Source organism: Trachemys scripta, chromosome 11 (assembly GCF_013100865.1).
Source record: "Trachemys scripta elegans isolate TJP31775 chromosome 11, CAS_Tse_1.0, whole genome shotgun sequence".
NCBI classification, from domain to species: domain Eukaryota; kingdom Metazoa; phylum Chordata; order Testudines; family Emydidae; genus Trachemys; species Trachemys scripta.
This window is the reverse complement of record NC_048308.1, coordinates 2328738-2353737: the sequence shown is the minus strand read 5'-3', so window position 1 is coordinate 2353737 and position 25000 is coordinate 2328738.

Sequence of the window (25000 nt, the reverse complement as noted above, 5' to 3'; positions counted from 1 at the left end):
CACAGGCCCCCATGTCTCTCCCGGACCCCGGTGCCCTTTATCTCAGAGTTCTGCCCCAACAGTACCCCCACTCTCTAGGTCTCCCCTCCGAGGGGAACCCCCTCCCCCTGAGCCCACCTTGCCTCAGTGGCTACTGCCAGTCATCATCTAGCCCCCGTTCTCTGGGGCAGACTGCAGTCTGTTATGGCCTTGTCATTACTGACAAGGGGGATGGACCTAGCTGCCTCTGCCTATTCCCGCGCTGCACCTTCCATCCCCAGCACCCCCATAGGCCTTTATCAAGGCCTCAACCTGGGGCGTTGCCAAGCTGGAGCTCCCCCACTCCTCTTGCCTTTCCCCAGCCCTGCTCTGCTGCAAGTACCCGATTTCCAGGCAGTTAAATCCTTCTCCCTCCAAGGCTGGAGAGAGACTGTGACCCAGCTCCTGCCTTAGGCCTTCTTATATTCCCAGCCTGGCCCTGATTGGCTGCCTCAAGCCCACTCCTGATTGGCTCCCCAGGGCAGCCCTTTCCCAGGGTGGTTTTTAACCCCTTCCACATGCCCCATTACAGGGAGGATGACCACAGCCCTCCAGGAACTAAGAAAGGGGTGGGAGGGGATGGTTAGGCAAATTCTCTCAGGTTGTAACACCTCCGGAGAGCTACCGCCACCTGGAGACAAGCTCCAATATACTGGTTCAGACTGGATTCTCCAGGGACCAACACACAAAGAAAAGAATTTTGGTTAAAACTGATTCATGGCCTTCTTTCTGATCCAGCGAGCAGACAGGACCTCTGGCCCCAGTCCTTAGAGAAGGGTTGGCGGAACTTTCACCCACTGAGACCCCATGAGACTAGGGTCCTTGTTCTGAGCAGACCTTGTAACCAGAGGGGAAAACCCCCTGTTTGGCGTCTGAAGGACTAATCCACCCTTGCTGGAGTGGGAGGGTGATCTCTGGTGAGCTTATTAGCATGTGGGTAGGTTCTTTTAGTGCTTGAATATGTTTTCTTCATAATGCTTTCACCTTGAGAATAAATGAGCTTGCTTAGAAAGGGCTGTGTGGAAGCTTAACTGAGGCAGTCACACTGTGTAGCATCTCTGAGGGGAGAAGTGAAGCCGGCCTACTTAGGCAGGCTGTCTATTGCTGGGGAATTCACAGTATAGTCAGAGAACTGTGCAGCCTTGAAATATCCTGTTGATGGTGCCATTTTCCCATGCGTGATTGTGTCTCCGTGTGGCTGGCTCTAATGATTGTAACAGCCTGCTCGTTACTGATCGTAAACAGAGCTCATGCACTCCTTTAGTTCAAGGAGTAGGGGCTGAGCTGAAAGTCCTGGGTTCTACTCGTCCCGAGTGAAGCATGGTTCGATACCCACTCTTGGACCCCTGAGTAAGGGCCCAGAGCTCACAAATATAAGAACCTTTTCCTTCCTATAGCCTATCTGTATCCAGATACAGCATCTTCCTCCTTCATTGCTTGTGTGAAGTGTACACTGGGTGCTGGCTGGAGGACAGCGCTCCCGGAGATACAGCAGGAGTTCAAGACCGGTGCCTTTGACATTCTGATCTATTTTTGTATTAAATAGAGGAGCCACCGTGGTTTGCTGCACTCTAAAATTAACCGAGATTAAAGTAATAACTAGGGGAGGAGGGTAACGATGAGACAAAACAGGTCTGTGCTTTTAATTAAATAAAAATAAACCAGTATCTCTCTGTGTGTGTACGCATGTAATACAGTGCTCTGGGCCCAGTGGGATTTCTAGGCCCAATATTTATTATTATTGCTTCACCTTGAAATGGGAACTGGTCACCCTTGGAGAACAGGACTGAAAGGTCTGTCTTGGTTTTGATCCAGCTGCTTCCTCATCCCCCGCTGAAATGCCACCTTGCACTCTTCCACAGCAAATGCCTCCCTCTTGCTGGGCGGCAGAGAACCCAGCGCCTTGCTGCGTGCTCTGCGCTCGATTCGTGGTGATCAACTCCGACGTCTCCTGCAGCAGCGTCGGCCTGTCGGTCATGGTCACTACTAGTATGTATTCTTTGTATTGCTGTATATGAGGGGCCCCCAATCATTGGCCAGGGCCCTGTTGTGCTCCGCACTGTACAAACACAGAAGAAAAAGATGGTCTCTGCCCCCAAGGGTTTCCAATCTAAGACAAGAGACAACAGGGGGATGAAGACAGACCGGGGAGGACAAGGCAACAATGAGACGATAATGATCCTATGAATCTCACCTGCTGGTTGAGCAGCTTCTCCTTTTCAATCCTTGATTAAAGAATACATAAATAAATAAGAAATGGTGATTTCTTTTAGTTCCCTGCCAGGGTAGGATTCTTTCTGTTCTTGATCAACACACTCCTGAGCCCTGCTCTAACTCCCTGTGATGGGCCAGCTGCCCCTCACTGGTACGTAAGGGGTTAAAGCCACCCTGGGGAGGCTGCGCGGGAGGCAGCCAATAAGGAAAAGGCTTGCAGTGCCAGCCAATTAGGGGAAGGTTTATTGGAGGAGCCAATCAGGGCCGGGCTGGCCCATATAAGAAGGGGCTGCTGAGCAGAGCAGAGGCAGTCACTCCCTGGAGTTCGAGGGAGGAGGGCCATGGACAGAGCAGTGCTGGACCAGAGTTGGAGAAGGTGCAGTATGTGGCTGCCGGCTATAGGGTCCCTGGGTTGGGGCCTGGAGTAGTGGGCGGGCCTGGCCCCCCCGCTTTGCCCCCACTGAGGGGAGCGGCCAGGGCATGGACTGCAGTCTGCCACGGAGACGAGTGGCTGGAACCTGGATTGCAGATTGCCACTGAGGCAAGTGGTTGGACTGAGGACTGTCGGTCCCCCGGAAAAGGGGGAAAAAACCTAGTGGGGTACAGCCAGAGGGCTGTGTCTAGAACAGGACGACAGGGTCCGGGGAGCAATGCAGGTCCTGGACGTGGAGACAGGAGTGACGACAGGCGAGACACTACCTGAGGAGGGCGCACTAGCAACCCCGAGCTAATTCCCAGAATGGCCAGCAGGAGGCACCGTGGTGGTGAGATTTTGCTAGTGAGAGACAGTCCCTGTCCCAAAGAGCTTATAGTCTAGAGAGACAAGGCAGACAAACGGTGGGAAGGGAAACAGAGGCACAGAACCCAAGATCACACTGCAGGGACTAGAATCTGAGTCCAGTTGCCACAGAGAGGATTATGTGGCTATTTCTTTATTACTCCCCTGACTCTCACACGAAAGCACAGAGATCGTGGCTCTAAGTACCAGGATCTCTCCTCTCCACCCCGAAATCTCAATATTACCAGTCTGCCAGGCCCTGAGCAGGAAGGATCTCAACTTGACATCTCTAGGAGACTACCCCGAGTTCATGCATCCCACACCATTCAGCAATGGAAAGTGCAGTAAAGGGTTGACTCTGAGCCCGACCCTGCTGCCGGCATGAACGGAAGGCCAGACTAGCCCGCTCCAGGAGATACTTGGCAATTGCGATTCTGGTACCTTTCTCAGTCTTGCTGTGCTGATAACTGGTGACAGCTCAGTATTCCACCCTTTCCTCTTATCAGGGCCTGACTGTGAAGTTATCTAACTGTTCTTAGAATGGCTCCTTAAACTATCTTTATCGATGACAGATCTAGGAGGGGAGATGGAGAGCTTTTATGGTTCTTGGCAGTAAAAGCCAGGGCTTGCTAAATCTCCTATCATTCCTCTGTCCCCAAAAAATACAACTTGTGCAGCGCTCACTTACAAATCCCTTAATTAGCTAATGCTGACATATCACATTACTAGTGCTAAGAAGTAGATGTTAAATAGGGGTGTTTTTCATTCAGATCAAGGAAAGACACTGTTCCAAGATGCAGTTGCTCCAGTTCCCAAACATTCAGTTTCATTTCAGGAGATACACAAGAAGAATTTTTTTTTTAAACAAAAAGAGTTCTTTGTTGCTCTGATCTCACTCAATTCACTCCTCCAAATTCCCTGAGATTACAGAGCAAATTTGGATCATGGTTGGCAAAATGCCACCTCCGCAATGCTTTCAAGAAGCCAAATGTTGGTTGTCTAAGCAATCGGGCCAAATGTTATGGGCAGGGCAGCTCAAGTTTTCTTTCTCATTCTCTGCCCGCATCCCCAGCATTTGCTGGACATGAATCTATAATTTTTTCCTTCTCTTATTCTTCCTGACCTGAACTCATATATTAGTGCACTTTCTTGCACCAGCCAGAAGGGGGTGATGCATATTATATATATGGTACATTCTTGCTCTTCTTCTCATGTTGATTTCCGCCATCTTTGCATATCTATCATCCTAGGAGGGTGACTTTTGGGGCCAATGGGCTAGAAACTCAGGGGACACTTTACCTTGGAGCAGGCCACACATATTGCACCACTGCGGTCATCCTGAATGATGGCTACAATAGGTTGCTCGCTAACCCTATATTGTACTATGGATGGCCGAACTGGTTCTGATGCAACCGGCTTGGGCCTTCACCCTTCACAGAACTGAAGCCTGAAACATTTCTATGGTTCACGCAAGAGAGGCAGCAGGAGATATGCTCTCGATATACCTTTCCCCTCCCCACTGCGGTGTTGGAACACCTCACAAACATGAACAATCTTCTCCTTATGGGACTGCGAGGAAGAGGACTAGCAAGCCAAGATTTGTTACATACAGAAATGGTGGCACAGACAGATGAAGCAGCTTGCCCCAGGTCTGTGGCAAAGATAGGAAGTGGACCCAGGACTGCCTGCAGTCTAAGGTAGTGCTCTAACCACTGGACCAACCAACCTTCCTCCTGATCTAGCCTACAGCTTCTCTCTGCCTGAGTTCCTCAGTGAGATTTCCATCTCTAGCCCAATTGAAACAGAGAACTGGAAGCCTGAGGAGAGAGATTTTCCTGCTTATTTCAGGACAATATTGGACCTTTATCTGAAGAGAAGCTCCAAACACCTGCAAAATTTGCCCAGTGTTGATTTAAATTTTCTCAGACAAGATTTTCTAACTGTGTTTAGTGATTTGGGGGGATGATTTCAGAAAGCAGGTTCTGAGCACACCAGGTACACCCACTCTCTTTAAGAGATCTCCAGCTGGGCACCCACAAATACAAGGCCCCCCCAGATCACTAGTTAGGTTTGGCTATCGTGGCGAATTCTCATTGCTAGACCTCAGAAGGACTGAATGGGTCCACATGAACTTCGCCCTCCTTCCCCCCGCAGCTTGGAACAATGCAATTGTTACTGGAAATAAAAGGATTACTTAAAAGAAATATTTATAGGGGATTTTGCCAGTGACACGTACCTTCCTTTCAGGGGCTTTCTGTGATTTCCCGGCTACAATCTAATTGCACATCATTGTTAGGGGCCTCTTGAAAATAAATAAATAAATGCCATCAAGATTAGCACGCGCCTTCTGTACAGATGACCTACCCATTGAGAACAAAACCTTCCTTGTTCCGTGTCATCTGACCGATCCTCTACCTTTCCCTCTGTCCCTCTTGCACACATATGTAACCTTGTGAAGTTGGAAGCCCGTCAGCTGAGGCAAGATTAATAACCGCATGGGGGTGCAAAGCCTGGTAAGAACAATGTGTGCTTTGAAAGCCACACCCGTCGCCTGCTCTGTGCATGGGTGCAGGAGCCTTTTGGTACGTTGGGGTTTTTTATATATATTGAAAGTCTCCGTTCTTCTAAAGCAAGATTTGGCTGCAGGCCCGGAGCTGGATGGAAGGAAACTGCTTTCTAAGAAAAATGTGAGCAAGGGAATTGCATGTTGATGGTGTTATTTCTTCAGCAGGCTGTTTATTTCCAGTATTCTCTTGCTCTCATGTGCAAAAGTCAAAGCAGCAGTTATCAAACTTGTTTGTTTTGCATCTGAATTGAATGCGGGTGAAAGGTTCTGGACTGGCAGCCCGGGAGCCAGAAATCGGCAGAATGGGCCCAACACAAGGAGTCATGAACTGGATGGGCAGTCTTTAGGGCAGAGATGGTAGCTCAGTTCCCATGGCCTGGGCCAGTCTTGATCGCTCTGCTCAGACTACCAATGAGTCGGCAGAAGAGCTTGGCTAGGGACGGTGAGGCGAACCCCCAGCCAGACCAGGGCTGCTCACTCGGCTACAACGACTCACCCCTCCAGCAGAGAATCATCTCTCAGCCATGTTGCAGCAGCCTATCCCTGGACAGGCCTGGGCCAGATGACCCCCAGGCACGGGGATTTCACCCTCACCGCCACAGCCATATGTTAGTTTGTGCAATAGTACCACTCGGCTAGGAACTCTCCTGCTGCCTCGTGGTGTTACAGACTCCCTAGGTTTCCAGCCTTGCCCGAGCCTTGTTCCTGCCAGCTCCAGCCTTGCCCGTACCCTCTGCCGACCTCACTCCAGCCCTGAACCTGCCCCCAGAGTCTTGGACTGAGTTCAATCCAACTTCGACCTTTGGGCAGCATCTGGACTCCAACTACGATCTTGATTCAGTTTGTTTATGGACTCTGATCCCGGTTCTGACCCACAGTTACAGGGCTGCCTTCCTTCTGTCCAGTCCCGAGTCCATGTCCGACTTTGACCTTTGGTACCTGTTCTCGACCACCCTGACTGCCTAGAACCCAGAGCCTGAGAGGAACTGGTCTGGATCCACTACCTCATTTCATTCACATGAACCAACAAGGAGCCATCAGATGGGAGCTTTCAATCACTGCCAGTCGAGGCTGGATTAGATCCAGAGGTGAAAGACTCTATATAGGCTCAAGTTTTTTAACCCATTGAGCCTGAGCCTCAGCTAGTGTCACTCTGGTTAAGTCAATGGAACTACGACAGTTTCCATCCTCGGAGGCGCTTGCCCAATGACTCTGTTTTATCTGGACAATAAGCGCATTGGAAAAGCTCCTGACACGTGCCAACTTTGGGACGAATGTTTACCTGTGGGGCTGAAATGATGTGCATTCCCATTGCCATGCAGCTCGGTTTCCGGCACACAAAAATGTACGTGGGTCAATTTAGGCAGCCTGAGAATTTGGCCTTTTGTGTATATCCATGGAAGCCTTCAACTCTGCAGTTAACGTGGAGCCATTTGCCCGTGCTGAACGATAGCTCAAAATGCCGGAGAGGTCAAACGTCGCTGACTTTGAATCACCCGCCCTGAGGAGTTAACACCTACATTTCCTGCTGGTTCCAAACACACTGGATATTGCACTAGTAAAATCTGACCGGTTTGTTACAGGAAAGCTCTATATTTGTATAGATGTGAAGCGTTAATCCATAGATAAAGTGCCAGTCGGTGGCGCTCAAGAATATGGAACATAGTCCCTGGGTTTTGTGGGACTAAAACAACCAGTGTGCACTGACAATGGCTGCTTTTTACATCAAGTCTCCACACCTGTCTAGTTACCTAGGTGATTTTTGAGAGCAAGTTAGGCAAACCTGATCTAGACACACCTAATCCTGCCTCGGTGTGGGTGTGGGGGAGGTTGGAAATTGACTAGATGACCTCTTGTGGTCCCATCCAGCCCTACATTTCTATGATTCTGTAACTGGGAAGAAAGGATGAAGAGAAATTACGCACCAATTCCCCCCTCCCCCGGTACAATCCCTTTGACGCGGGGCGTGGATCAGGAAAGACCTTGATCCTAAGAGTGATAAGGGATGTTTTTCTGCCAGATAAATGCTCTTTGAGGCTCTCTGTGTGGCACAGCAGAGCCATCTCCTGGTGAGTGAAGCTATGTGCAAGCAGACGTATTAGGGTATCGGCTGCTCTTTTTTCCAATATTGCTTCTCGGAGGTGAGCTGATCAAAGCAATAGGGTTGCCAGGTGTCTGGTTTTCGACCGGAACGCCTGGTCGAAAGGGGATCCTTGGCAGATCCAATGAGCACTGCTGACTGGGTCGGCGGAGCAGCGGGGCTAAGGCAGGCTCCCTGCCTGTCGCGGCTCCCAGAAGCAGTGGCATGTCCTCCCTCCGGCTCCTACACACAGGGGCAACCTGGATAAGAGATAGCTACTAGTATCTGGTGGCTACAATGAAAATACAGAAACCTAACTTCTTTTTAAGATCTACCTCGGCCTTTGTTTCAGGGATGAGGCTATTGCAAATTCCATACTCCCCAAGGAATATTGTCTGCATTTGCTGTCCATTTCTGTGACTAGCAAATGACAATACATGCTGTAAACACATTGGAGAGTGGAGATCGTGTCAGAAGAAAATTGAAGGTCTTAGTATCTTAGCGATCTTTTGTTTCCAAAGGTCACCTTTGCATAGCCCTTGTTTCTAAACTCTTGGTGTGTTTGTTTATAGACTAACACATGCTGGTGAGGGCACTGTACAAGTAGGGACACCAGAGAGTTTGTAGACAGGTGGTGGAGGAATCTCATGTGCCCCCATCACTGCATATCTGGACTAAACGATGACCTTTTGTGCTGACTTGTTGATGGCTGGGTATTTAGTCCATCTGAGATGCTTCTGTAGAACCGGCGTGTGGTGCTATATGTGTGTTCCATCAAGTTATCCAATATGACATATGGAAATGCAGCTGGGAAGAGTGGCAATGACTTCCCCATAGTTCTGGTTCTTTGACTGTGGCATTGGTGACATTTTCACACCGGTGAAATTAACACGGTTGCAAGATACCAGGCTGTTTTGAAGATGGAATTCTGCTACTCCAGCAGGAGCTGCGTGAGCTGTCCCAACACTGTCCCAAGCAATATGCCTCTCACTTGGCCTGAAAGATATGTCTATGAGAATAGGTCATTCTCCGGAGGCAATCCAGTCATTGGCCTTTCTGTTGAGACTATCAAACAGAGGACAAATGAGTGCTAATTAGGAGGGTGATTTTTATGATGTGGATATCTGTCCTCTGTTAACTGGATTGAAGCTAAAGGCCATAAAAGAGTCCATTACATGGTACAGATGTTTGGCCACTTACAAATGAGTAGATAGCTAGAAAAACAGACTCGTGTGGGACAGCAGTTCTCAGAAATGCCTGTGGACACATTATCTTCAGCTGCAAAAGCTAATGAACAATATCAAAAATCATAGAGTGGTCATCTAGTCCAGTCCCGTACACTCACAGCAGGACTAAGTATTATCTAGACCATCCCTGAGAGGCGTTTCTCTAACCTGCTCTTAAAAATCTCCAACAACGGAGATTCCACAACCTCCCTAGACAATTTATTCCAGTGCTTAACCAGCCAGACAGTTAGGAAGTTTTTCCCAATGTCCAACCTAACCCTCCCTTGCTGCAATTTAAGCCCATTGCTTCTTGTCCTATCCTCTGAGGTTAAAGAGAACAATTTACCTCCCTTCTCTTTGTAACAACCTTTTAGGTACTTAAACTATTCTTATGTCCCCTCTCAGTCTTATCTTCTTCAGATTGAAAAACTTGGTTTTGTTTAATCTTCCCTCCTGGATCATGTCTTCGAGACCTTTAATCATTTTTCTTAATCAATTAATCATTGCTCTTCTCTGGACTTTCTCCAATTTGCCCACATCTTTTCTGAAATGTGGTGCCCAGAACTGGACACAATACTCCAGTATTGATCATAATCCTCGTCTTGGTTTCTACTAAAAAATGACTTGTGTTCACCATTGGATTTAAACCTGCCTGAGCCACACTGGATTGTATGGAGAATAGATCGCATATCTCAGAGGAAGCTTAAGGTCCTTTTCCTAGGCCTTCTTTGGGGACCTTGACAGGAACACTGGTAGCCTCAGGAGCCAGGAGAAGAAAGAGTTTGTTCATCCAAGATGGATTGTGTCCAACTAGGGCATCCAAAAGGAAATAATGTACAGCAAAGAAAGATGAAATTAAGCAAACAATCCCTCCTCTGCAGTGGGTGGAACTGTACTTTAAGGAGAAAAGCGTCAGCTGTTTTGAACGTAAGCCTCTCCCCTGAGGAGGGAAGGGGAAGTTGGCGGTTGGAGTCGGGAGAGAAATGGCGGGAGAATGATGTCTAGTGGCTAACACTAGGGACTGGGAGTTGGGACACCTGGGTTCTGTGCCAGGTTCTCCTACTGACTCTCTGTGCAACATCAAGAGACGCACTTAGGTCATATGTCTGTGAAAAGCAATATGATAATTGTTTATTGCTATTAAGTATAAAGCTTTGAGAGCCTCCGCTGAAGGGAGCTGTATGAGCACAAAATGATAGGATGCTCTGTGGCTAAATCTACACTAAGTGCCCTGCCTCTTTGCCTTACAAGTGGCTTCCAGCTATGAAGCTCACATCTGGATCCCAAGTCCAGGGATCTTTGGAACAAGTGTTTTGGTTTGGGCCCATCGCCCATGTTCCCAGTGGGACGTGGAACTCCCCCGCAGCAGTCTACAGCTGGAGAAATCCCGTCTCACTAACTGGCTTTGAAGCGGAGTTCTCAGCCTCAGCAGAGACGAATCTGAGCAGGTGGAGGCAGCAGGAACGAAGCCCAGAGAAGATTCTGTCAGCACACCGGGATCACGTCACTGTAACAATGACCACCATATGCGAGGACGTACAGCGGCATCTTGAAATTTGTATGTACGGTGACACTGGCCCCCGATAGTTATCGGAAGGTCCAATGGAGAACAAAATGGCCCTGTTAAGAGACCATGAGAAATTGTGCCCATGCAAAGTTAAAACAGAGGGCCTATGGCATGCGGCCCAGGTCTGCAGGCCCAGTTTGATGAGGCGCGGAGTACTCTCAGGTCTCCCTGGGTTAGGTAGGAGCTGAGGATGTTCAGCTCCCTAAAGGACACGCTCGGGACAAGACCCTGTGTTTGGAGTCCTCTTGGCACTGATTCTTGGCCTTTCGCATCTGTCAACACCCCCGGCTCTCCCCTGGGAGCAGGGAGGTTTACGGCTGCATGCTTTAGTGCTGTGTTACCTCCTTCCAAGTGAAGTTTTTATGACTTCCCCCCACCTGTTCGGAAGCCTGGCAGGATGATGTTCTCTCTGATGTGTGCTCCCGCTGCAGCCCCTTTACGCAGATTTACCCAGCGACTTCTTTTTCCAGGCCGAATGCCAAGGTTTCACCCTGTCTGACTCTCTTTCCGCCCTGGCCACTCGGCGTGGAGATTCCTCCAGCAGCCTAATCCAAGAGCTTTTCTCTTCCTGTCGAGCGCAGCGAAATCGTTCTAGAATTTCCTACCTGAGACGAACGTCTGAGTGAGATTGCCGCTCGTTCCGCTGGGCGGGCATGCTGCGAGGGTCTGGGTTTGGTCAGATGAGAAGTGGGGCCGTGCGGGCGGCCAGAGACTGAACTTCCTCTCATGCCGGTGTTCTGTGGAACATTGGGAAAGCGCAGGTATCTATGCAAACCGCCAGCTAGCTATGGAATGGGCCATTTCTGCTTCATATGCTACCTCTCTTCTCAATTCCGGTGCCACAAGGTACACCGTGGATAATAACAGCCCATCATCGGTCTGTATGGAATATCCAGTTAACAGATCTGATTGAGGTACGCTAGGAGTGCACAGAGTGCGCCGTTCTTCTGCAACGTTCCCACTATCTTTGTTTTTTTATGGAAGAAAAAAAAGACTTTCAGACGTTTAAGGTACTTAAACAGAGCAGCCTGCAAATGAACCAGTGTTGACTACAGAATACAGTCCCTGGCTGTGTTAGCTTTGCTATCACAGTCTCCAGCACCTGGTAATGAGGTGTTTTTTCCTATGAAGGTGTGGAGGAAAACCTAAACTAGAAGGATTTGATTTGTCAGCGGGATGAACGCTTTCCCACCGATGGCTGCAGGAACCTGGAGGAGCTGGGGCTGCAGGATGGAGCAGGGGAAAAGCAGAAGCCAAGCAGGAAAGAGGAGGGGAGCCAGGAGCTGGGCTCAGAGAGAGATTCATGGACCAGGGCAAGAATTGGAGCTGCAGCAGAACACTACAAATCACAGCCCTTAGGGGCCAGTTTACCCCCGCAGTAATTTCACGGCTCTCGCCAGTTCTCACAACTGCCTATGCAGCACACTGCAGAGCGATGACTTATTTCCAGCGGAGAAAATCCCTGCTGACACTTTATCAAAGTTAACATACCTGAAGGTGAAGGGTCCTTTCCAAGGGATACTGCCACATGGCACAGGATGCAGATTTAGGTTTTGTAGGGGAATACGGACAAGGGTTTACAAACCCCGTTAGGAACAGAAGCATTTTCATCATTCATTTGTAACATCAAGGCCAATGTGATGCTTTTCCATGCATGTATTTTCGTTCTGAACGAGCTTCCTTGTAGGTCAAGGGGAAATGCTAGACAAGAACAACGTCTCCATTGGAGAGAGCACGGTGTGGGCATCCCCTGTGCAACATGCTGCATCAGCCCTGTAGCACAGATCGGCCGCCTGCCTCCTGCAGACAGCAGAGTGCTGGAAATTCGGAAATTCTAAAGGCACACGGGACCGCTGTGATTATCTAATCAGACGCCCGCATAGCACAAGCCAGAGAACGTCCCTGGAATAAATGGAAGGATGCAGTACACACACAACACAATTATACCAGTTGCAGCGCTGCACAGTCAGTATTACCGACTCGATTCTATCATGAGTCTTGGGATGTTAGATCTTGAAGCCCTAGTACCAACTCTGTTCAAGGAGACAATCGAGTCGACCCTGCCACTACTGACCGGGGTCCACATTTGAACTGGTGACATAGTGGTAACAGACTCAGCATCCCATTCCAAGGGCTGGTCCCCACTTAGTCCGGACTTCGGACTAAGGTACGCAAATTCAGCTACGTTAATAACGTAGCTGAATTCGAAGTACCTTAGTCCGGACTTACCGCGGTCCAGACGCGGCCGGAAGTCTCCCCCCGTCGACGCCGCGTACTCCTCTCGGCGAGCTGGAGTACCGGCGCCGACTGTGAGCACTTCCGGGATCGATCCGGGATCGATTTATCGCGTCTTAACCAGACGCGATAAATCGATCCCAGAACATCGATGGCGTGCCGCCGGACCCTCCGGTAAGTGAAGACTAGGCCCAAGACTCACTCGCACCCCGGAGCCATGTCACATCCGATATTAACACTGTTCTATTAATGCAGAGCATCTGATCAGCGATTGGATCCCCTTTATTTTGACATCATTTCCACCCTTCATTACTGGCAGTGAATTCAAACTTCCATTAGGCTAGAACAGGGGAATATAATTAAACAACAACAATAATAGTAATGATAAATGACAGTGATTAGTGATCACCTTATAAAGACATGGCAACAGCAATCAAGGACTCAGGCGATCCTTTTGAACTGCCGTCCGGCCACAATGTCAGATAATGACGAGCACTCATAGGTTGAAATCACCGGTCTGATTAGGTCCTTGTAGCTGTTGGGAAAAAAAGATGGTTTTAATTTATTTCACTCAGTAATGAAACCCGAGCCCAGCCTGTCTGTGTGTGGGAGAATTATCATGAGATAATTCCTGGAAACCAACCAATCGTGTCATTGCATTTCAAAATGTGAACTCCTCTGGCATTAATTAAGATGGACACTTTGATGTCCCAGGTTGCACCATTCAGACACAAAGACATACAGATTGCCATATTGGAGAATGTTGATGGTCCATCTATTCTGGTAACCTCTCTTTGATAGTTGCCTGTGCCAGGTGCTTCAGGGGAAGGAACAAACTTCTCATTATATAACTGAATTATGCAATGCTATACCACAAGGAGAAATTTCTTCCTGTCCCTATCTGGCATTCAGGTAGTGCCCAGAAGCAGGAGGATGGAACGCTCTTGTAATTTTTCTAGTGTATCTTAATTTTTTTCCTGTGCGGGCCAATCTGGGACCATTCGATGTTTTTAATGGGACCTGTGGGAGCACCCCTTAAATTCAGGGCCTTGATATTTTGAGTGTTCAACCTGAAAATCCTCATTTTATGTTCCAATCACCTTATAAATCAATGGCATGGTGAGTTGACTGACCAGGGTATTGTTTCCAGAAGTGGCGTTTCAGAATGTTTGATTAGTCTCATGATCTCATCAGTTGAGCATCTGAAGGGGAAGCGCATTTCTGTGCACCAACTCGCCAACCTAGTGAGGAGGGCTTTAAACTAGGTTCAAAGGGGTAGTTGACAAAAGCCCAAAGGTAAGCATAAAAAAGGTGACCCTAACAACGGGCTAGATGATTGTGGTGGAGACATACAAAATTACAATCAGGTCAGAGGAACAAGAAGGAATCAGTGGGGAATGTGCACAACATGTTAGATGTCTATACACAAATGCAAGGAACACAAGGAATGAACAGTGAGAACTCAAAGTATCAGTACACAAACTCGATTATGACTTAACTTGCATCACAGAGCCTTGGTGGGATAATCTCAAGAACTGGATACAGCTTGTTCAGGAAGGACAGGCAGGGAAAAAAGGGAAAGATGTTGCATTATACACAAAGAATATAGACACTTGTTCTGCGGTCCAGAAGGAGGTAAGAGGCAGACCAGTTGAAAGTCCCTGGGTAAAGATAAAAGGGGGAAAATGGAGTAGTGGTCCACTACAGAATACCAAATCAGGAAAAGGAGGTGGATGAAGTATTTCTAGAAGAGGGATCAGCAACCTTTCAGAAGTGGTGTGCCGAGTCTTCATTTATTCACTCTAATTTAAGATTTCGCGTGCCAGTCATACATTTTAATGTAATTAGAAGGTCTCTTTCTATAACTCTATAATATATAACAAAACTATTGTTGTATGTAAAGTAAATAAGGTTTTTAAAATGTTTAAGAAGCTTCATTTAAAATTAAATTAAAATGCAGAGCCCCCCCCGGACCGGTGGCCAGGACCCAGGCAGTGTGAGTGCCACTGAAAATCAGCTCGTGTGCCACCTTCGGCACATGTGCCATAGGTTGCCTACCCCTGTTCTAGAACCATTAACAGATACTCAACACAATTAATATTAACAGCAATGCAGACAGAACGGAACCCAAAATAGGGAGAGTATTTCGATAAGTTTGATGTATTCAAGTCAGCAGGGACTGATTCAGTTCATTCTAGGGTACTTAACGATAATTGCTAATGGTTCCAAGGTTGCTTCAGCTAGTTCCTTGAGAACTCATGGAGGGCAGGTGAGATCCCAGAGGACTGGAGAAGGGGACACATAGTACCTATCTTTCAAAAGTGGAACAAAGAGGACCCTGGGAATTATAGACCAGTCAGCCTAATTTCGACACCTGGAAAGATACTGGAACAAATGATTAAACAATTAATTTGTAATAGAGTGATAAGAAATTGGCATCATGGATTTGTCAAGAACAAATCATGCCAGATCAACCTAATTTCCTTCTCTGACAGGGTTACCGGCCTAGTGGGTGGAGGGAAGCAGTAGACATGATGTATCTTGGTTTTAGTAAGGCTTTTAACACAGGCCCACATGACATACCCATAAGCGACTTAGGGAAATGCGGTCTAGGTGAATTACTATGAGGTGGGTGCACAACATTGAAAGGCCATACTCAAAGAGTAGTTATCAGTCGTTTGCTGTCAAACTGGGAGGACGTATGAGAGGGCTTCATAGGGGTCAGTCTTGTGTCCAGTGTTATTCAACATTTTCATTAATTCCTTGGATAATGGAGAGGAGAGAGAGAGAGAGTGCTTATAAAATTTGCCCCAAGCTGGAAGGGGTCGCAGGCACTTTGGAGGCCAGGATTAGAATTCAAAATGACCTCGACAAATTAGAGAATTGCTCTGAAATCAACAAGATGAAATTCAGGAAAGACAAGTGCCAAGTACTTCACTTAGGAAGGAAAAATCAAAGGCACAGGTACAAAATGGGTAAGGACTGGCTAGGTGCTAGTACTGCTGAAAAGGATTGGGGGGTTATAGTGGATCACAAATTGAATATGAGTCAATAGTGAGATGCAGTTGTGAAAAAGGCCAATATCATTCTCAGGTGTATTATCAGGAGTATCATGTGTAAGACACGGAAGGTAACTGTCCTGCCCTACTCCGCACCGATGAGGCCTCAGCAGGAGTATTGTGTCCAGTTTGGGGTTTTACACTTTAAGAAAGAGGTGGAGAAATTGGAGAGAGTTCAGAGGAGAGCAGTTAAAAGGATAAAAGGTTTAGAAAACCTGACCTAGGAGGAAAGATTAAAAAGAATTGGGCATGTTTCATCTTGGGAGAAGATGACTGAGAGGGACCTGATAACAGTCTTCAAATATGTGAAGGGCTGTTATAAAGAGGACAGTGATCAATTGTTCTCCATGTCCACTGAAGGTAGGACAAGAAATAATGGGCTTAATCTGCTAGAAGGGAGACTTAGGTTAGATATCATGAAAAACTTTATAATTATAAGGGTAGTTAAGTTCTGGAATCAGCGCCTAAAGGGGTTTTGCAATCCCCATCTTTGGAGGTTTTTAAGAACGGGTTGGATAAACACCTGTCAGGGATGGTCTAGGTTTACTTGGTCCTGCCTCAGCTCAGGGGCTGGACTTGAAACGAATACTCTGCTCTTTTCATCTGGAGGCCTCAAAGTGCTTTACACATGTTAATTTAATTTAGGTGTTAATTTCACCTCTTGGTGCTGCTATAACCCAGCCCCTTTACAAATGGATAAACTAGGTATTATAATCCTCATTTTTCAGATGAGGAAACAGGGGAAATGAGTTGACCAAAGGGTCCAATATTCCCGTCTAACCATCATTGATTCCATCCAGCTCCTTGGGATAGAGGCTGTCTTTTTAAGAACATAAGAATGGCCCTACTGGGTCAGACCAAGAGTCCATCTAGCCCAGTATCCTGTCTTCCAACAGCGACCAATGCCAGGTGCCCCAGAGGGAATGAACAGAACAGGGAATCATCAAGTGATCCATCCCCTGTCGCCCATTCCCAGCTTCTGGCAAACAGAGGCTAGGACACCATTCCTGCCCATCCTGGCTAATAGCCATTGATGGACCTATCCTCCAGGAATTTATCTAGTTCTTTTTTGAACCCTGTTACGGTCTTGGCCTTCACAACATCCTCTGGCAAGGAGTTCCACAGGTTGACTGTGTGTTATGTGAAGAAATACTTCATTTTGTTTGTTTTAAACCTGCTGCCTATTAATTTCATTTGGTGACTCCTAGTTCTTGTGTTTTGTCCTGTGTTTGTACAGCAGCTAGCACAATAGTACCTAAGACTGGGGTTCCTGGTCAGTGCGGTGATATATATAATAAAAATAATAATATAATGTGGTTAGCAATCCCATTCATGGCTACTTAGTGCTACATGAGGGCAGACGAAGGCTCTTTTGGGCAACAGTCTGGAAGTAAAGCCGGTCAGAATTTTTTGACTAAAATGTTTTTTTTTGGAGAAAAATGCCATTTTCATTGAAATCTAAACATTTTGAAAAATGTGTCTATTTTGACAAAATATTGTTTAAAGAACCAAAATGGAGGAGTTCAGTAATGTTGAAACGCCCTGACAGTTTCAGAACAGAACATTTCCATATTTTTTTTGTTTTGAAACTGTTCAAAACAAAAATTGTTGTGGTGTTTTTTTTTAACATACATTTGCTTTCAAGGCTGACAAAGGTCGAAATCAGAATGAAATGTTTCAGTTCTAGCCAAACAAAATGTTTCAATCAACCCAAAGTGATTTTTTTCCCTCCTGGAATTTCATTTTGCGGGAAGATTTTTTTTTTCTTTCCATTCCAAAATTAGTCAGAAATGTGGGATTTCCCACAAACCAGAAAATCCAATTCCTGCCCAGGTCCATCCAAATAGGCAAAGAGAACCACAGGATGCTGTCTATGTCCATGGGCCTCAAGAAAGATATGCATTACAATGGAGCCCTCTCGCTGCCAAAAGGAACTTTACTGCAATACATCCCCTACACAGAGCAGGTGCAGTGAAGTCTCCCAGGAAGGGGCAAGGCAGCTTTTGGTTCTGGAAACTGAACATGAGCTGGAGAGGCCGGAGGAATTTGCTGGATCCTGGAGGTCACAACTTAAATAGATTAAATTATCTTATTTCACCTTGACAAGCCGGGTGTTTGGGCTGAGGTGGAAGGGTGCAGAACACAAGAAGCCAAAGATTCACTTGGGAACTTGATCTAGGGAGGTGAACTAAGCTTTTCTTAAGCACCGACTCAGCCCTGACAAGGAAACGGCTGAAAAAATCTTCCAAAGAGAAACAAAATTTTTCTCCCACTGCTCTGGGGGGACTTATTTTCCACTCCATCCCTTTCTTCTGCCCTGAAGCTTTGGGTGATGTCAGTTTCACCTGGCCAGGTGCCAGGACTCATGCTGGAAATAAAGGCAGGCTCTTTTTCAAACACGCATTGCCTTGAGTGACATAATGTTGGCACGAAAAGCCCAGATACGCTATTAGAAAAGCCAGGCAGGCACCAAGACTTAAAACATTATTATTAATTATTATTATTTGAAAACGTCCCTCCTGCCTGAGAGAAAAAACTAAATGGTGTCAGCATTGCATTAAAAATAATGAAGAAAAAAAAATAAGAACACGATTTAATTGATTTTTGTCTCTTGTTAATTAATCTCTGGGCCCATTAGGGTTAAAAAGGTCTAGGGGCATCTGCAGGAAGCCTGTCTTCAAACTCACACTCAGCTAATCGTTGTCAGCTGCATCTTCCTTTGCCAGCACAGAGGTGAGTGTGAAGGATTTCTGTGCGTTACTTATTTAGCTATTACCTTTTAAGGATCTCTCTGTCTCTCACTGACTCGCTGGCTCGCAAGCCCCAGACAATCCTCGTCGTTAAGCTTTAAACAAAGGCAAACCAAGCAGGAGAGACGGAGAAAAGAACTCCAAACCTGGGAGGTTCTAAATGGATTTTGCTCAGGCTGTTATCCCCATTTTACAGTGGGGAAACTGAGGCACGGAAAGAGTACGTGTCATGGCCAAGGTCACACAGTCTGTAGCAGAGCCAGGATCTGAACCTAGATCAGCTACGTTCTGCTAGAGTGACTTAATTACAAGAACAGGAGTACTTGTGGCACCTTAGAGACTAACAAATTTATTAGTCTCTAAGGTGCCACAAGTACTCCTGTTCTTTTTGCAGATACAGACTAACACGGCTGCTACTCTGAAACCTTAATTACAAGAACCTTCCTCTCTGTTTTATTGTTGATTTCTTTGAACATGCTAAATATAGGCAAGAATGACATCCGGATAGGCCTCCTTCCAGGATGGATGGCACAGGAGACAGAGTTCAAATCCAAGGGGGAAATACTTTGCCACACTGTTTTGAGTTTCACTGTAAAACACTTGACGATGGTGATGATGATGCATACACCCATCCCCTTGGCAGGTGAGAAACAAGCATGCTGCTGACAGGATGTGTCCAAGGCCACGTGGTGAGTCTGTCGCGGTGCTGGGAATAGGACCCAGTCTTCAGGAGCGATACGGTGCACCTCCTGTGTTACTCAAGCCTGAGCGTTTCACCCAGGGATCCCTGCATCCAACTCATTCCCTTGTGGCTCAATAGAGTCTGTCTGTTCAATGGACAATCCAGACCCGATTTAAAGTTTCTGTATGAGATTCTGTCTCCCACACAGCTCGCACCCCAGGGAGAGATGAGGCTCAGGCCACCTTGTCGCCCTCTCAATCATGAGCTCTTCCAGGAGCTGGAGATGCCTCCATAGAATCAGAGAATATCAGGGTTAGAAGGAACCTCAGGAGGTATCTAGTCCAACCCCCTGCTCAAAGTAGGACCAACCCCAACTAAATCATCCCAGCCAGGGCTTTGTCAAGCTGGGCCTTAAAAACCTCTAAGGAAGGAGATTCCACCACCTCCCTAGGTAACCCATTCCAGTGCTTCACCATCCTCCTAGTGAAATAGTGTTTCCTAATATCCAACCTAAACCTCCCCCACTGCAACTTGAGACCATTACTCCTTGTTCCATCCTGAGGGCCTGTCCAGTTATGGCCCCTCCCTGGGCTTCAGCCCAGCCTGGAATCTCCAACACTTTTCATGGTGCGCCCTACCCCCAACACATCTCTCCCACCAGCCCCACCATTACAAGGGATCCTGGAAAGGCACTCTTACAGCGGTCTCCCACCATGTCTGTGCCAGGGAAGCTCTCCCCAGGCTAGATATAGGGCTTTTAGGGAGCCTGTATATCACTCTGGCCTTTTTACATGGTATGAAGAAGCTGGAGAAGCAGCGAGGATCTCACCCTTCCCATGGGATTCACATGGCTTGAAAGCTGCAGATCTGTTGAGCGAGCCAGAAGCCGTGCATTTTCATCATTCACAACACTGACCATCATAACCAGCGCTTTCTGTTTGCAGTCTCAGCATCGAGACTGAAACCACATGGGCCAGGGAGAGTGAATTCTCCCCTCAGTCCAGGACTGGATTGAGGCACCTTGGTGGAGATGGGTGAGGGAAGTTTGAGCTGCTAGTCTGTAGACAAAGAACAGATACCTACAGAGGGATAGCTCAGTGGTTTGAGCATTGGCCTCCTAAACCCAGGGTTGTGAGCTCAATCTGTGAGGAGGCCACTTGTGGATCTGGTACTTTGTCACTGCTAGTGAAGGCAGTGGGCTGGACTCAATGACTTTTTGGGGTCCCTTCCAGCTCTATGAGATAGGTCTAGCTCCATATCTTATGTAAGTCACCGTGCAGGAGCATTCACACCCCACCTCAACTAGATAATCTTAACGATTACATAATGGAGAAATTATAAGTTTGCGCGCTTGCTGCATGGTTTTTATTTCTGTCTTTGCTAGCAGAAATAAGTGATGTGTTGATTACAACACGCTGATATGCTGCAACGGAGAGACACCACTAGAAAGGATTGTATTTCTTCTGACATCTTGTTTTCACGTTGTAACTTCCAACCAGGACTTGCCTGCTCCTTATCCTTTTCCTTTCTTTTTTCATGTAGATGATTAATCCAAGTGGAAATGGGCCAAGGAGTTTTTCCAAACCTAATCAGTCAGGTGTTGCTTTTGCCAAACCAAACCCCACACCAGAAATGGTCCTGCTCCAGACTGCATTTTGCCATTCCGAATGCTGATTCTGGACAGGCCTCAAATACTCCATGAATAGCCTTTCAGGTGGTGGTTTGGCCCTTTGGCACCCCATCAGGCCATTGGTAGAATGGAGTGTGATGAAATTTAAAAAATAAGATGAAGGTAAACTATGAAGCAAGGTACTTTGAACCTGACAAAATTTTGTGCTTGAGGTTTGGGTGAAAGTTCCAGTTTATTTTAACAGAACCAATTTTGTTCTTCCCAGTATAACAGGTGTGAGAACATAAGAATGGCCATACTGGGTCAGACTAAAGGACCATCCAGCCCAGTATCCTGTTTTCCGACAGTGGTCAATGCCAGGTGCCCCAGAGGGAGTGAACCTAACAGGTAATGATCAAGTGATCTCTCTCCTGCCATCCATCTCCACCCTCTGACAAACAGAGGCTAGGGACACCATTCCTTACCCATCCCGGCTAATAGCCATTAATGGACTTAACCTCCATGAATGTATCTAGTTCTCTTTTAAATCCTGTTATAGTCCTAGCCTTCACAACCTCCTCAGGCAAGGAGTTCCACAGGTTGACTGTGCGCTGCGTGAAGAAAAGTGCTATTCAACCCTCCTGTCTTAATCTGATCATGTGATGGCTCATCCCAGAGTTACCTCTGAGCCTCAGCCTACCAGAGTGTAATGAGTCATCAGTTACCTGTGAGGTTCAGCCAATCCACAGGCTAGTCCCACCTAAGTGATCCCAAGCAGGTATATAGGCTTCTAAGGGAAGCAGTCTCTGCTGTCCGCCCAACATCACAACCTAGCTGGGGACTCTCCCGTTGCTCCCGCTCTAGCTCATGCCAGTTTCCATCCCTGCCAGTTCCTGTTCCAGCCTAGGGTGACCAGACAGCAAGTGTGAAAAATCGGGACTGGAGGTGTGTGTGTGTGGGGGTGTAATAGGAGCCTATATAAGAAAAAGACCCAAAAATCGGGACGGTCCATATAAAATCGGGACGTCTGGTCACCCAATTCCAGCCTGCACCTGCTCCATCCACCAGTGACTCTGACAGACAGCTTCTTCTGCTGGAGGAAGGATGGTATTGTGGGTAAAGCACTAGACTAGGACATATGAGCTCTTGGTTCAATTTCCATCTCTGCTACAAGTTCCTTCCGTGACCTTGGGCAAGTCATTCGATCTCTCCCCGTTCCCAAATTCGTAAAATGGCCATAATAAAAAAAAGGTTTTTTTTCTCTTACTTAATTGGCCTCTCAGAGTTGGTAAGACAACTCCCACCTGTTCATGCTCTCTGTATGTGTGTATATATATCTCCTCAATATTTATTCCACTCTATATGCATCCGAAGAAGTGGGCTGTAGTCCACCAAAGCTTATGCTCTTATAAATTTGTTAGTCTGTATCCGCAAAAAGAACAGGAGTACTTGTGGCACCTTAGAGACTAACACGGCTGCTACTCTGAAACCCATAATAATGCTGCCATTCTCCCACACTTGTCTGTGCAGTGCCCAGCGTCGCTTACAGTCTCTTACTAGGTGTTTGTGCGGTACCTTGCTGGTAAGTGTCTGTAGATGTCAAGAACGCTGTTAAATACCCCTAACATTCTGATCCACGTCTGGATCAGACTTTGAGTCGGCCCCACTTCTGTTTGTAGGGGATTATTGCATGGAAAGCAGGCAGCAGATGTTATTCTACCCCAAACAGGCCTCTCCTCACTCTGCCTCGAGCTGTGTCGACGGTTTCGGCTATTGTTGGAAAGCACTTGCTAGCACTTGTGGGAGATTCATTTTTACAAACCACAGACGGGCCGGCTTATTCTGCATTCAGAATCCACAGAATGCCATGGAGACGAAAAAGGGACTGCATTCCAGGTGTCATTGTGATTTTACTCGAGCTGCATCCGTCAAGCCCTGACCTGGAATTCAAAAGTTACAATCGAAGGGTTTGGGTTGTTTTGTTTTTTTTTAAACTCTTGAGTATGAATTAGGGGACCACACACACAACCATTTCTCACAGCCCATGCTCTGACATGCCACTGAATCCGTGTGATTTACAGCCAGCATTAACAATGATCTCTAAGATGGAAGAGCAAGGCGCCGGGATTCTCCTCTTGTGCCAGGGTAAATCACAGATCGCTCCATTCAAACCAATGGAATTGCACCACTGTAAGATTAGGACTAACAATACCTAGCTCTCATAGAGTGCTCTTCATCAGGAGACCTCAAAGCACTTGACGAAAGAGGTCAGTATCATTATCCTCATTCTATAGGTGGGGAAACGGGTCGCGAAGTGACTTGCCCAAGGTCACCTAACAGGCCAATGAATGGAAGTCATTCTGACTCCCAGTCTGTCCACTAGGTTATCCCATCTCCCTAGTGCAAATGAGTGGAATGGGCAAACCAGGTTGGAAAAGGGAAGAGCCACATCTTCCTCTAAACCAGGGACAAAATATTTGGACTATCTGCTCTGGCTGGACTCAAAACGCAGCCCAAAGCGGGAAATACTGGTCACCTCAGGAGAAAACCGGGAACAAGTGGGTTGAAAAATGTACGTTGAACTCTGAAAAAGTGTCTGAATTTGGGGTTGATTCTCCAAACAACAAACCTTTAGGAGTGTGGTTGTTCCTAACAGAGACATCAATGGGAGCATCTTTCCATGGGCCACGGTCATTGCCTTTCAGGGCGACGCCCTGGGGTAGAGGTGTCTCAGGAAGGAGAGGGTGTAATATACATGCCGAGATCCTCTTGGAGACTTTTCCCTGCATTATTGCTGTGTTGTACAAACTGTGCTGTTAACCCCCAAAGTGGCTGTAGTTCAATGGGGTGCTGAATGTCTTTACGTATCCTTGAGGTAGCTTCAATAATTAATGGGTGTAGATCACAGAGGTAGACCCCACCACCCACACCCCTGTGGGCACTCAGATCTGGGGATTTGCAATGTCCCTCATAGGAGAGAAGAAACGTGACTACAGCGGAGGAGAAGCTGGATATGAGTCAGCAGCATGCCCTTGTTGCCAAGAAGGCTAATGGCATATTGGGCTGCATTAGTAGGAGCATTGCCAGCAGATTGAGGGAAGTGATTATTCCCCTCTATTCGGCACTGGTGAGGCCACATCTGGAGTATTGCGTCCAGTTTTGCCCCCTCCCCCCCCCCCGCCCTCTCCTCCTACAGAAGGGATGTGGACAAATTGGAGAGAGGCCAGCGGAGGGCAACGAAACTAATCAGGGGGCTGGGGCACATGACTTACAAGGAGAGGCTGAGGGAACTGGGCTTGTTTAGTCTGCAGAAGAGAAGAGTGAGGGGGGATTTGATAGCAGCCTTCAACTACCTGAAAGGGGGGTTCCAAAGAGGATGGATCTAGACTGTTCTCAGTGGTGGCAGATGACAGAACAAGAAGCGATGGTCTCAAGTTGCAGTGGGGGAGGTCTAGGTTGGATATTAGGAAAAAACTATTTCACTAGGAGGGTGGTGAAGCACTGGAATGGGCTACCTAGGGAGGTGGTGGAATCTCCTTCCTTAGAGGTTTTTAAGGACAGGTTTGACAAAGCCCTGGCTGGGATGATTTAGTTGGGAATTGGTCCTGTTTTGAGCAGGGGGTTGGACTAGATACCTCCTGAGGTCCTTCCAACCCTGATATTCTATGATTCTATGACTCGGCCATGTGACTACAAAGAGGGATCTTTTAATATCACAGCTGCTGGACACAGGCGGACCTGGCTGTTCTCTCTGGCTCTCCAGCTCCCAGGCTGTGCTGCCCAGTGTCACCACACACCCTATGTCTTGGCCTGGATTTGGCACGATTGCTGTCTATTCTGCAGGGTTTGGTCCCATCGCTTTGGGGATCATATAAACTACAAACTACCATTAAAACCCAGCTTAAACTATCTTTTTTTCCCTTGTCATTTTCTCTGCATTCCTCTCTGACACTCTCAGTGAAGTATTTTTGACACTGGGTATTGGAGGTGCTATACAATAATAAACTATATCACATGGTGCTCCATAATCAGGTGCCGCAGAGCACCCACTGAAGTCAAGCATGGGGGCTTCAGGATTGGGATACAGCTTGTTACTCCGAATCATCCCTCCCTCCATTTTGTTTGGTTGCTCAGCCGGCAACAGCTGCGGGTTGCTGCAGCGATATCACGAAAGGGCTAATCTTTATTTGCAGAGCTGTTCCTTTTTGGAAAAGTA